This window comes from Amia ocellicauda, chromosome 22 (assembly GCF_036373705.1).
Source record: "Amia ocellicauda isolate fAmiCal2 chromosome 22, fAmiCal2.hap1, whole genome shotgun sequence".
Lineage (NCBI taxonomy): Eukaryota > Metazoa > Chordata > Actinopteri > Amiiformes > Amiidae > Amia > Amia ocellicauda.
In genome coordinates, this window is record NC_089871.1 from 22,748,544 (window position 1) to 22,762,256 (window position 13,713).

At 38.3% G+C, this 13,713-nt stretch overlaps 7 non-coding genes across 7 annotated transcripts; all 7 read left to right on the forward strand.

Annotated features, from left to right (window-relative positions):
• The first annotated feature begins 1,594 nt into the window (after positions 1-1,594).
• On the forward strand, positions 1,595-1,677 carry trnas-uga (transfer RNA serine (anticodon UGA)). Its single transcript has one exon. It is a non-coding gene; the product is annotated as a tRNA-Ser (tRNA).
• Positions 1,678-2,922: 1,245 nt separating this feature from the next.
• On the forward strand, positions 2,923-3,005 carry trnal-uaa (transfer RNA leucine (anticodon UAA)). Its single transcript has one exon. It is a non-coding gene; the product is annotated as a tRNA-Leu (tRNA).
• A 2,567-nt stretch (positions 3,006-5,572) lies between these two features.
• trnas-uga (transfer RNA serine (anticodon UGA)) lies at positions 5,573-5,655 on the forward strand. Its single transcript has one exon. It is a non-coding gene; the product is annotated as a tRNA-Ser (tRNA).
• Positions 5,656-6,900: 1,245 nt separating this feature from the next.
• Positions 6,901-6,983, forward strand: trnal-uaa (transfer RNA leucine (anticodon UAA)). Its single transcript has one exon. It is a non-coding gene; the product is annotated as a tRNA-Leu (tRNA).
• A 2,567-nt stretch (positions 6,984-9,550) lies between these two features.
• Positions 9,551-9,633, forward strand: trnas-uga (transfer RNA serine (anticodon UGA)). The gene has a single exon. It is a non-coding gene; the product is annotated as a tRNA-Ser (tRNA).
• A 1,245-nt stretch (positions 9,634-10,878) lies between these two features.
• trnal-uaa (transfer RNA leucine (anticodon UAA)) lies at positions 10,879-10,961 on the forward strand. The gene has a single exon. It is a non-coding gene; the product is annotated as a tRNA-Leu (tRNA).
• A 2,567-nt stretch (positions 10,962-13,528) lies between these two features.
• trnas-uga (transfer RNA serine (anticodon UGA)) lies at positions 13,529-13,611 on the forward strand. The gene has a single exon. It is a non-coding gene; the product is annotated as a tRNA-Ser (tRNA).
• Positions 13,612-13,713: the final 102 nt, after the last annotated feature.

Sequence of the window (13,713 nt, forward strand, 5' to 3'; positions counted from 1 at the left end):
TGGACATTATCAGTGGAGGAGTATTTATTGCAATGCTGTCCCGAGCTGTCAGGTATGCAGGCTAAATATATAGTAAATCGTTTATGGAAATACAACACTACTGTGAATGAAAGCAGTGTATGTTGAAAACTAGGTTTACACGATGTTGAATCCGTTTACTTTAGTGTACAATTATGTTTTGATAAATGCAATAGTTGTTTTTGAAGTATAAAATATTGCTTTTGAGCATTATTCCAATATTTACGTTTACACTTGTTTCATTCTCTTATTATATGCCGTTTTTGAGATTTTTGGCTTATTGTAGGCTATCTCGTTATTCATGTTTTGACAGCAGTGTGTGCGTTTAGAAAAATGTGCTTTGTTATTTATAGCAATAATATTAATGTTTTATGATCATATTTTCATTGAAATGCTACATTTGTGCTATGTAAATGTTGGATTTGATGTTCATGCATAAAACTTCTGAGTTTTATACGATAGTTTGCCTTTGATTGTCATTACACAGCTGTTAAAGAGCTGTCGGTTACAATGACCGGCTTTGGTGCTTGTAGGTAGTTCGAAATGTCGGCACGTCAAACTACTCAAGTAAATGTAAAAAGTAGAACGTTGAAAAACTACTCGGAGTACAACGTACGTCGTTATTGTAACACTGCCAGCCAGCCAGGAAATCAACAATAAGTCTATTAACAGTAAATTAACAATAAGGACTTTTGAAACACACTTTAATGGACTTGAAGTAGTTCTAGGTTTGTATGATCAGTTTTTCTGGAGTTGTCATGATTGAATTTTAAGGAATGTTAGAAACTTGCGATTCATCTATTGTGTATCAAAACGTGCGCATGTACATTAACAATACAAATAATAAAACAAATGTACACAATAAATTGTGTAAACTGGTGTATAAATCGGTATGCACATATCTTAGCAGACATAGACAATTATAAAACATAAAGAACCAGTTATTACAATAGCATGAAACTGAAATATTACATAGCCTATGATGCAACATGAAAGCGCTTTGAAATGGCTCCATTACAGCTGCGTGCATCAATGCAGTAAACGTGTTTTTCAACACTACAGTGCCCTATAATATAAAATAATTAGCAGTCATGATCAAACAGGTGACTGATCAAAGCATTGATCCAGAGACCTGGGTTTGCAACATGATCAAGATTGAATATCAAAGGAGAGTTAGGAACTTCCTAAGCCGGTCACAGGACAGGCAAACTGGAGTTATATCAGGTGCAAATCTGCCAAAAAATCCATAAAAAAATAGTGAAAATAAGATATGAATATATGATGTGAAGAAAAGGAATCAACATTTCAGGAATCAACTGATTTTAATTCAAATATTGAGTAGCATGTCAGAATGGAAATTCTTGAGAACAAATGTGAAATTCACATATATGGAGATATTCACTATCTGCTGTTGTTTTGTTTTAGCTGATACTTGAATACATTTCGGTTTGGGCAAGTCAAATAAATAAATAGATAAATCGCGACCCCAGACCCCAGTCTTAAATTTACTTTGACGCTGGTGTCCTGGTGTCCTTTGTATTATAGCCCCACATACTGCAGCGTCTGACGGGACGAGGCTGTGATGGCCGAGTGGTTAAGGCGTTGGACTTGAAATCCAATCGGGTCATCCCTGCGCAGGTTCAAATCCTGCGCACAGCGAAAGGCTTTTCAATCTGTGTCCATGTAACAGCAAGTGTCTCTGAGTGTCTTCAGGACAGCATACACATGAATCTAATGTGATCAAGGTGAGTGTCACTATTGATCTTCTTTCCAGACTTGGAAGATAGCATGTGTTTGTTTCTTTCTCAACTGTGTGCAAGGCAGACCTGTTTCTGTTTGTGCCTTTTCATTGATGAGTTTTCATTACGGGGAAATAGCCAGCAACATCCTGGATGATGACGCAGAGTATACATACTCAAACATTATGAAGCATTTGTTTTTAGCATGCATGCCAGAGCACATCTGCATCGACTCGAACACATATGCGTTTGAAATCAGTGAAAAGTACAGGCATGTAAATGCATTCTTACAATTGTTATTATGTACTGTTAGTAGTAATAACAATCGTAATAATAATATTCAGTTGACTTGCAGAGGCACGGCACTTTGTATTGACTTTAACATGATTTCAAATGATTTCCTTGAATAGGGAATAAACATATTAAATCAATATCACATAAGTGTGATACAGGGACAATGAACCAAACTATAGTGATTGCGTTGCTATATTGAGCAATTTATCTGAAGACATGGCTTTTGAAGTAAACCACCTTTCCCTGTGCTGTGTAGTTCTGTGGAGCATGTAGATAGTTGCGCTGCTTGCAAAATAGATGATATCTCTTAAATACTTGTTTGGGAACTTCTGTGTCTCTCTACAACCAACACATCCTAGTGTGACTATGTAAAAAAGGCATCGACATTGAATCGTGTTTGTTACAGTACACAGCCACAACACAAGCCATACAAAAGATAACTGTAGTGTTTCATAGAATATGGGAGGGAGCTGTGCTGCCCGAGAGAGGTGTGATTGATGAGTGCTTAAGGTCTTGGACTTCTAATCAGATGGGTTCATGGCTCTTCAGGTTCACATCCTGCAGAGGTTGCTCAGTCTCTTAATGTCTTTGCTTATGCTCACGGAAACCCTAACTTCTAAAGGACAATCGTATGCTTGTGTCACTATAAAGTGATGCTGCTGAGGATAATCTCGATGGAAAGGCTCTGGGTATCGTCTTCCAATCGATTGGATGCAGTTTGGAAAATAAGCATTGTGCTTTGTGGCAACATACAGAGTCGACATTACTATTACAACTAAACAAGGTCCGAGAACGTAGACGCAAACCTAAACAAAAACATTCAGTCCTTTACAACATCATGTCATGAAACGCCTTGTCATTTCCAAACAAGACCAGGATGGCCGAGTGGTAAAGGCGTTAGACTTAAGTTCTAATGGACATATGTCTGCGTGGGTTCGAACCCCACTCCTGGTAATGCTTTTTGCTCCATGGAAGGACAATACTATGTATTCACTTGAGAGTTCAGGCTGTGCCGCTGGGATGTGATGAGGGGAGTAGGGAACCTCTAGCAGAGCTTGAACTGTGTGATTGAGATGTAAGTCAGACATTAAGACAAACAACGAGGTTTCGAGTACATGCGTACATCTTTTTCCTCTGTGTTCATTAACGGGACCGATGCCGGAGTACTCCTTTAGGAAGCAGAGGTGGAAAGAGTACTGAAAAATCCTACTCAAGTAGAAGTACTGTTACTTTGATGACATTTTACTCAAGCACAAGTAAAAGTACTGGTATTAACACTAGAAACGCCAAGCCGGTCAATTTGACCAATGTGGTTATTAGAGTTTGAATTACTCTGTCTTCCTATACACACTGTGCCTACCTGTTCTTGGCTTTTCCTAAGTATATGTATTAAACATGTCTACAACGTTTTAACCGCATGAACACAAAAATAAAAAAGTCTTGAACACATTTACGTAGAATAGCCAGAATCGGGTAATTTTCACCGGCCATTTACAGACATAATAACTCAAATATAACGCATAATCCTGCCTTCCCTTTACAATACAGTCAGTCTGGCGCTCAAGAGGTGATCTCTACCTGTCTACAGTCTTTCATGTGCTTACAGGTGTTTTCTTAAAACTGTAGTGAGGATTGACTGGATACAGTGATTACCCCGCAAATAAACACGGATTCGAAACGGAGATTGAAGAGAGCTCGTTTTGGAAATGCCGTGTATGTAAACATGACTGATTCAGGGGGCATCAGTGATACTGGGAATGACAGTGATGATTCGTGGGTCTGTGCCAGTGTTGTGAAAACATCGCGAGTGAAACGCCCGGTCCAAATGGCACCGAGTGCTTTTACTCTACTGATCAATACGCGATTGCTACTGCACGTAGTACAGAGTGCAATAACGCAGGCACATCGCATTGAAAATAGCGATTCGTGGACATTATCAGTGGAGGAGTATTTATTGCAATGCTGTCCCGAGCTGTCAGGTATGCAGGCTAAATATATAGTAAATCGTTTATGGAAATACAACACTACTGTGAATGAAAGCAGTGTATGTTGAAAACTAGGTTTACACGATGTTGAATCCGTTTACTTTAGTGTACAATTATGTTTTGATAAATGCAATAGTTGTTTTTGAAGTATAAAATATTGCTTTTGAGCATTATTCCAATATTTACGTTTACACTTGTTTCATTCTCTTATTATATGCCGTTTTTGAGATTTTTGGCTTATTGTAGGCTATCTCGTTATTCATGTTTTGACAGCAGTGTGTGCGTTTAGAAAAATGTGCTTTGTTATTTATAGCAATAATATTAATGTTTTATGATCATATTTTCATTGAAATGCTACATTTGTGCTATGTAAATGTTGGATTTGATGTTCATGCATAAAACTTCTGAGTTTTATACGATAGTTTGCCTTTGATTGTCATTACACAGCTGTTAAAGAGCTGTCGGTTACAATGACCGGCTTTGGTGCTTGTAGGTAGTTCGAAATGTCGGCACGTCAAACTACTCAAGTAAATGTAAAAAGTAGAACGTTGAAAAACTACTCGGAGTACAACGTACGTCGTTATTGTAACACTGCCAGCCAGCCAGGAAATCAACAATAAGTCTATTAACAGTAAATTAACAATAAGGACTTTTGAAACACACTTTAATGGACTTGAAGTAGTTCTAGGTTTGTATGATCAGTTTTTCTGGAGTTGTCATGATTGAATTTTAAGGAATGTTAGAAACTTGCGATTCATCTATTGTGTATCAAAACGTGCGCATGTACATTAACAATACAAATAATAAAACAAATGTACACAATAAATTGTGTAAACTGGTGTATAAATCGGTATGCACATATCTTAGCAGACATAGACAATTATAAAACATAAAGAACCAGTTATTACAATAGCATGAAACTGAAATATTACATAGCCTATGATGCAACATGAAAGCGCTTTGAAATGGCTCCATTACAGCTGCGTGCATCAATGCAGTAAACGTGTTTTTCAACACTACAGTGCCCTATAATATAAAATAATTAGCAGTCATGATCAAACAGGTGACTGATCAAAGCATTGATCCAGAGACCTGGGTTTGCAACATGATCAAGATTGAATATCAAAGGAGAGTTAGGAACTTCCTAAGCCGGTCACAGGACAGGCAAACTGGAGTTATATCAGGTGCAAATCTGCCAAAAAATCCATAAAAAAATAGTGAAAATAAGATATGAATATATGATGTGAAGAAAAGGAATCAACATTTCAGGAATCAACTGATTTTAATTCAAATATTGAGTAGCATGTCAGAATGGAAATTCTTGAGAACAAATGTGAAATTCACATATATGGAGATATTCACTATCTGCTGTTGTTTTGTTTTAGCTGATACTTGAATACATTTCGGTTTGGGCAAGTCAAATAAATAAATAGATAAATCGCGACCCCAGACCCCAGTCTTAAATTTACTTTGACGCTGGTGTCCTGGTGTCCTTTGTATTATAGCCCCACATACTGCAGCGTCTGACGGGAGGAGGCTGTGATGGCCGAGTGGTTAAGCCGTTGGACTTGAAATCCAATCGGGTCATCCCTGCGCAGGTTCAAATCCTGCGCACAGCGAAAGGCTTTTCAATCTGTGTCCATGTAACAGCAAGTGTCTCTGAGTGTCTTCAGGACAGCATACACATGAATCTAATGTGATCAAGGTGAGTGTCACTATTGATCTTCTTTCCAGACTTGGAAGATAGCATGTGTTTGTTTCTTTCTCAACTGTGTGCAAGGCAGACCTGTTTCTGTTTGTGCCTTTTCATTGATGAGTTTTCATTACGGGGAAATAGCCAGCAACATCCTGGATGATGACGCAGAGTATACATACTCAAATATTATGAAGCAGTTGTTTTTAGCATGCATGCCAGAGCACATCTGCATCGACTCGAACACATATGCGTTTGAAATCAGTGAAAAGTACAGGCATGTAAATGCATTCTTACAATTGTTATTATGAACTGTTAGTAGTAATAACAATCGTAATAATAATATTCAGTTGACTTGCAGAGGCACGGCACTTTGTATTGACTTTAACATGATTTCAAATGATTTCCTTGAATAGGGAATAAACATATTAAATCAATATCACATAAGTGTGATACAGGGACAATGAACCAAACTATAGTGATTGCGTTGCTATATTGAGCAATTTATCTGAAGACATGGCTTTTGAAGGAAACCACCTTTCCCTGTGCTGTGTAGTTCTGTGGAGCATGTAGATAGTTGCGCTGCTTGCAAAATAGATGATATCTCTTAAATAGTTGTTTGGGAACTTCTGTGTCTCTCTACAACCAACACATCCTAGTGTGACTATGTAAAAAAGGCATCGACATTGAATCGTGTTTGTTACAGTACACAGCCACAACACAAGCCATACAATAGATAACTGTAGTGTTTCATAGAATATGGGAGGGAGCTGTGCTGCCCGAGAGAGGTGTGATTGATGAGTGCTTAAGGTGTTGGACTTCAAATCAGATGGGTTCATGGCTCTTCAGGTTCACATCCTGCTGAGGTTGCTCAGTCTCTTAATGTCTTTGCTTATGCTCACGGAAACCCTAACTTCTAAAGGACAATCGTATGCTTGTGTCACTATAAAGTGATGCTGCTGAGGATAATCTCGATGGAAAGGCTCTGGGTATCGTCTTCCAATCGATTGGATGCAGTTTGGAAAATAAGCATTGTGCTTTGTGGCAACATACAGAGTCGACATTACTATTACAACTAAACAAGGTCCGAGAACGTAGACGCAAACCTAAACAAAAACATTCAGTCCTTTACAACATCATGTCATGAAACGCCTTGTCATTTCCAAACAAGACCAGGATGGCCGAGTGGTAAAGGCGTTAGACTTAAGTTCTAATGGACATATGTCTGCGTGGGTTCGAACCCCACTCCTGGTAATGCTTTTTGCTCCATGGAAGGACAATACTATGTATTCACTTGAGAGTTCAGGCTGTGCCGCTGGGATGTGATGAGGGGAGTAGGGAACCTCTAGCAGAGCTTGAACTGTGTGATTGAGATGTAAGTCAGACATTAAGACAAACAACGAGGTTTCGAGTACATGCGTACATCTTTTTCCTCTGTGTTCATTAACGGGACCGATGCCGGAGTACTCCTTTAGGAAGCAGAGGTGGAAAGAGTACTGAAAAATCCTACTCAAGTAGAAGTACTGTTACTTTGATGACATTTTACTCAAGCACAAGTAAAAGTACTGGTATTAACACTAGAAACGCCAAGCCGGTCAATTTGACCAATGTGGTTATTAGAGTTTGAATTACTCTGTCTTCCTATACACACTGTGCCTACCTGTTCTTGGCTTTTCCTAAGTATATGTATTAAACATGTCTACAACGTTTTAACCGCATGAACACAAAAATAAAAAAGTCTTGAACACATTTACGTAGAATAGCCAGAATCGGGTAATTTTCACCGGCCATTTACAGACATAATAACTCAAATATAACGCATAATCCTGCCTTCCCTTTACAATACAGTCAGTCTGGCGCTCAAGAGGTGATCTCTACCTGTCTACAGTCTTTCATGTGCTTACAGGTGTTTTCTTAAAACTGTAGTGAGGATTGACTGGATACAGTGATTACCCCGCAAATAAACACGGATTCGAAACGGAGATTGAAGAGAGCTCTTTTTGGAAATGCCGTGTATGTAAACATGACTGATTCAGGGGGCATCAGTGATACTGGGAATGACAGTGATGATTCGTGGGTCTGTGCCAGTGTTGTGAAAACATCGCGAGTGAAACGCCCGGTCCAAATGGCACCGAGTGCTTTTACTCTACTGATCAATACGCGATTGCTACTGCACGTAGTACAGAGTGCAATAACGCAGGCACATCGCATTGAAAATAGCGATTCGTGGACATTATCAGTGGAGGAGTATTTATTGCAATGCTGTCCCGAGCTGTCAGGTATGCAGGCTAAATATATAGTAAATCGTTTATGGAAATACAACACTACTGTGAATGAAAGCAGTGTATGTTGAAAACTAGGTTTACACGATGTTGAATCCGTTTACTTTAGTGTACAATTATGTTTTGATAAATGCAATAGTTGTTTTTGAAGTATAAAATATTGCTTTTGAGCATTATTCCAATATTTACGTTTACACTTGTTTCATTCTCTTATTATATGCCGTTTTTGAGATTTTTGGCTTATTGTAGGCTATCTCGTTATTCATGTTTTGACAGCAGTGTGTGCGTTTAGAAAAATGTGCTTTGTTATTTATAGCAATAATATTAATGTTTTATGATCATATTTTCATTGAAATGCTACATTTGTGCTATGTAAATGTTGGATTTGATGTTCATGCATAAAACTTCTGAGTTTTATACGATAGTTTGCCTTTGATTGTCATTACACAGCTGTTAAAGAGCTGTCGGTTACAATGACCGGCTTTGGTGCTTGTAGGTAGTTCGAAATGTCGGCACGTCAAACTACTCAAGTAAATGTAAAAAGTAGAACGTTGAAAAACTACTCGGAGTACAACGTACGTCGTTATTGTAACACTGCCAGCCAGCCAGGAAATCAACAATAAGTCTATTAACAGTAAATTAACAATAAGGACTTTTGAAACACACTTTAATGGACTTGAAGTAGTTCTAGGTTTGTATGATCAGTTTTTCTGGAGTTGTCATGATTGAATTTTAAGGAATGTTAGAAACTTGCGATTCATCTATTGTGTATCAAAACGTGCGCATGTACATTAACAATACAAATAATAAAACAAATGTACACAATAAATTGTGTAAACTGGTGTATAAATCGGTATGCACATATCTTAGCAGACATAGACAATTATAAAACATAAAGAACCAGTTATTACAATAGCATGAAACTGAAATATTACATAGCCTATGATGCAACATGAAAGCGCTTTGAAATGGCTCCATTACAGCTGCGTGCATCAATGCAGTAAACGTGTTTTTCAACACTACAGTGCCCTATAATATAAAATAATTAGCAGTCATGATCAAACAGGTGACTGATCAAAGCATTGATCCAGAGACCTGGGTTTGCAACATGATCAAGATTGAATATCAAAGGAGAGTTAGGAACTTCCTAAGCCGGTCACAGGACAGGCAAACTGGAGTTATATCAGGTGCAAATCTGCCAAAAAATCCATAAAAAAATAGTGAAAATAAGATATGAATATATGATGTGAAGAAAAGGAATCAACATTTCAGGAATCAACTGATTTTAATTCAAATATTGAGTAGCATGTCAGAATGGAAATTCTTGAGAACAAATGTGAAATTCACATATATGGAGATATTCACTATCTGCTGTTGTTTTGTTTTAGCTGATACTTGAATACATTTCGGTTTGGGCAAGTCAAATAAATAAATAGATAAATCGCGACCCCAGACCCCAGTCTTAAATTTACTTTGACACTGGTGTCCTGGTGTCCTTTGTATTATAGCCCCACATACTGCAGCGTCTTACGGGAGGAGGCTGTGATGGCCGAGTGGTTAAGGCGTTGGACTTGAAATCCAATGGGGTCATCCCTGCGCAGGTTCAAATCCTGCGCACAGCGAAAGGCTTTTCAATCTGTGTCCATGTAACAGCAAGTGTCTCTGAGTGTCTTCAAGACAGCACACACATGAATCTAATGTGATCAAGGTGAGTGTCACTATTGATCTTCTTTCCAGACTTGGAAGATAGCATGTGTTTGTTTCTTTCTCAACTGTGTGCAAGGCAGACCTGTTTCTGTTTGTGCCTTTTCATTGATGAGTTTTCATTACGGGGAAATAGCCAGCAACATCCTGGATGATGACGCAGAGTATACATACTCAAATATTATGAAGCAGTTGTTTTTAGCATGCATGCCAGAGCACATCTGCATCGACTCGAACACATATGCGTTTGAAATCAGTGAAAAGTACAGGCATGTAAATGCATTCTTACAATTGTTATTATGAACTGTTAGTAGTAATAACAATCGTAATAATAATATTCAGTTGACTTGCAGAGGCACGGCACTTTGTATTGACTTTAACATGATTTCAAATGATTTCCTTGAATAGGGAATAAACATATTAAATCAATATCACATAAGTGTGATACAGGGACAATGAACCAAACTATAGTGATTGCGTTGCTATATTGAGCAATTTATCTGAAGACATGGCTTTTGAAGGAAACCACCTTTCCCTGTGCTGTGTAGTTCTGTGGAGCATGTAGATAGTTGCGCTGCTTGCAAAATAGATGATATCTCTTAAATAGTTGTTTGGGAACTTCTGTGTCTCTCTACAACCAACACATCCTAGTGTGACTATGTAAAAAAGGCATCGACATTGAATCGTGTTTGTTACAGTACACAGCCACAACACAAGCCATACAATAGATAACTGTAGTGTTTCATAGAATATGGGAGGGAGCTGTGCTGCCCGAGAGAGGTGTGATTGATGAGTGCTTAAGGTGTTGGACTTCAAATCAGATGGGTTCATGGCTCTTCAGGTTCACATCCTGCTGAGGTTGCTCAGTCTCTTAATGTCTTTGCTTATGCTCACGGAAACCCTAACTTCTAAAGGACAATCGTATGCTTGTGTCACTATAAAGTGATGCTGCTGAGGATAATCTCGATGGAAAGGCTCTGGGTATCGTCTTCCAATCGATTGGATGCAGTTTGGAAAATAAGCATTGTGCTTTGTGGCAACATACAGAGTCGACATTACTATTACAACTAAACAAGGTCCGAGAACGTAGACGCAAACCTAAACAAAAACATTCAGTCCTTTACAACATCATGTCATGAAACGCCTTGTCATTTCCAAACAAGACCAGGATGGCCGAGTGGTAAAGGCGTTAGACTTAAGTTCTAATGGACATATGTCTGCGTGGGTTCGAACCCCACTCCTGGTAATGCTTTTTGCTCCATGGAAGGACAATACTATGTATTCACTTGAGAGTTCAGGCTGTGCCGCTGGGATGTGATGAGGGGAGTAGGGAACCTCTAGCAGAGCTTGAACTGTGTGATTGAGATGTAAGTCAGACATTAAGACAAACAACGAGGTTTCGAGTACATGCGTACATCTTTTTCCTCTGTGTTCATTAACGGGACCGATGCCGGAGTACTCCTTTAGGAAGCAGAGGTGGAAAGAGTACTGAAAAATCCTACTCAAGTAGAAGTACTGTTACTTTGATGACATTTTACTCAAGCACAAGTAAAAGTACTGGTATTAACACTAGAAACGCCAAGCCGGTCAATTTGACCAATGTGGTTATTAGAGTTTGAATTACTCTGTCTTCCTATACACACTGTGCCTACCTGTTCTTGGCTTTTCCTAAGTATATGTATTAAACATGTCTACAACGTTTTAACCGCATGAACACAAAAATAAAAAAGTCTTGAACACATTTACGTAGAATAGCCAGAATCGGGTAATTTTCACCGGCCATTTACAGACATAATAACTCAAATATAACGCATAATCCTGCCTTCCCTTTACAATACAGTCAGTCTGGCGCTCAAGAGGTGATCTCTACCTGTCTACAGTCTTTCATGTGCTTACAGGTGTTTTCTTAAAACTGTAGTGAGGATTGACTGGATACAGTGATTACCCCGCAAATAAACACGGATTCGAAACGGAGATTGAAGAGAGCTCTTTTTGGAAATGCCGTGTATGTAAACATGACTGATTCAGGGGGCATCAGTGATACTGGGAATGACAGTGATGATTCGTGGGTCTGTGCCAGTGTTGTGAAAACATCGCGAGTGAAACGCCCGGTCCAAATGGCACCGAGTGCTTTTACTCTACTGATCAATACGCGATTGCTACTGCACGTAGTACAGAGTGCAATAACGCAGGCACATCGCATTGAAAATAGCGATTCGTGGACATTATCAGTGGAGGAGTATTTATTGCAATGCTGTCCCGAGCTGTCAGGTATGCAGGCTAAATATATAGTAAATCGTTTATGGAAATACAACACTACTGTGAATGAAAGCAGTGTATGTTGAAAACTAGGTTTACACGATGTTGAATCCGTTTACTTTAGTGTACAATTATGTTTTGATAAATGCAATAGTTGTTTTTGAAGTATAAAATATTGCTTTTGAGCATTATTCCAATATTTACGTTTACACTTGTTTCATTCTCTTATTATATGCCGTTTTTGAGATTTTTGGCTTATTGTAGGCTATCTCGTTATTCATGTTTTGACAGCAGTGTGTGCGTTTAGAAAAATGTGCTTTGTTATTTATAGCAATAATATTAATGTTTTATGATCATATTTTCATTGAAATGCTACATTTGTGCTATGTAAATGTTGGATTTGATGTTCATGCATAAAACTTCTGAGTTTTATACGATAGTTTGCCTTTGATTGTCATTACACAGCTGTTAAAGAGCTGTCGGTTACAATGACCGGCTTTGGTGCTTGTACGTAGTTCGAAATGTCGGCACGTCAAACTACTCAAGTAAATGTAAAAAGTAGAACGTTGAAAAACTACTCGGAGTACAACGTACGTCGTTATTGTAACACTGCCAGCCAGCCAGGAAATCAACAATAAGTCTATTAACAGTAAATTAACAATAAGGACTTTTGAAACACACTTTAATGGACTTGAAGTAGTTCTAGGTTTGTATGATCAGTTTTTCTGGAGTTGTCATGATTGAATTTTAAGGAATGTTAGAAACTTGCGATTCATCTATTGTGTATCAAAACGTGCGCATGTACATTAACAATACAAATAATAAAACAAATGTACACAATAAATTGTGTAAACTGGTGTATAAATCGGTATGCACATATCTTAGCAGACATAGACAATTATAAAACATAAAGAACCAGTTATTACAATAGCATGAAACTGAAATATTACATAGCCTATGATGCAACATGAAAGCGCTTTGAAATGGCTCCATTACAGCTGCGTGCATCAATGCAGTAAACGTGTTTTTCAACACTACAGTGCCCTATAATATAAAATAATTAGCAGTCATGATCAAACAGGTGACTGATCAAAGCATTGATCCAGAGACCTGGGTTTGCAACATGATCAAGATTGAATATCAAAGGAGAGTTAGGAACTTCCTAAGCCGGTCACAGGACAGGCAAACTGGAGTTATATCAGGTGCAAATCTGCCAAAAAATCCATAAAAAAATAGTGAAAATAAGATATGAATATATGATGTGAAGAAAAGGAATCAACATTTCAGGAATCAACTGATTTTAATTCAAATATTGAGTAGCATGTCAGAATGGAAATTCTTGAGAACAAATGTGAAATTCACATATATGGAGATATTCACTATCTGCTGTTGTTTTGTTTTAGCTGATACTTGAATACATTTCGGTTTGGGCAAGTCAAATAAATAAATAGATAAATCGCGACCCCAGACCCCAGTCTTAAATTTACTTTGACACTGGTGTCCTGGTGTCCTTTGTATTATAGCCCCACATACTGCAGCGTCTTACGGGAGGAGGCTGTGATGGCCGAGTGGTTAAGGCGTTGGACTTGAAATCCAATGGGGTCATCCCTGCGCAGGTTCAAATCCTGCGCACAGCGAAAGGCTTTTCAATCTGTGTCCATGTAACAGCAAGTGTCTCTGAGTGTCTTCAAGACAGCACACACATGAATCTAATGTGATCAAGGTGAGTGTCACTATTG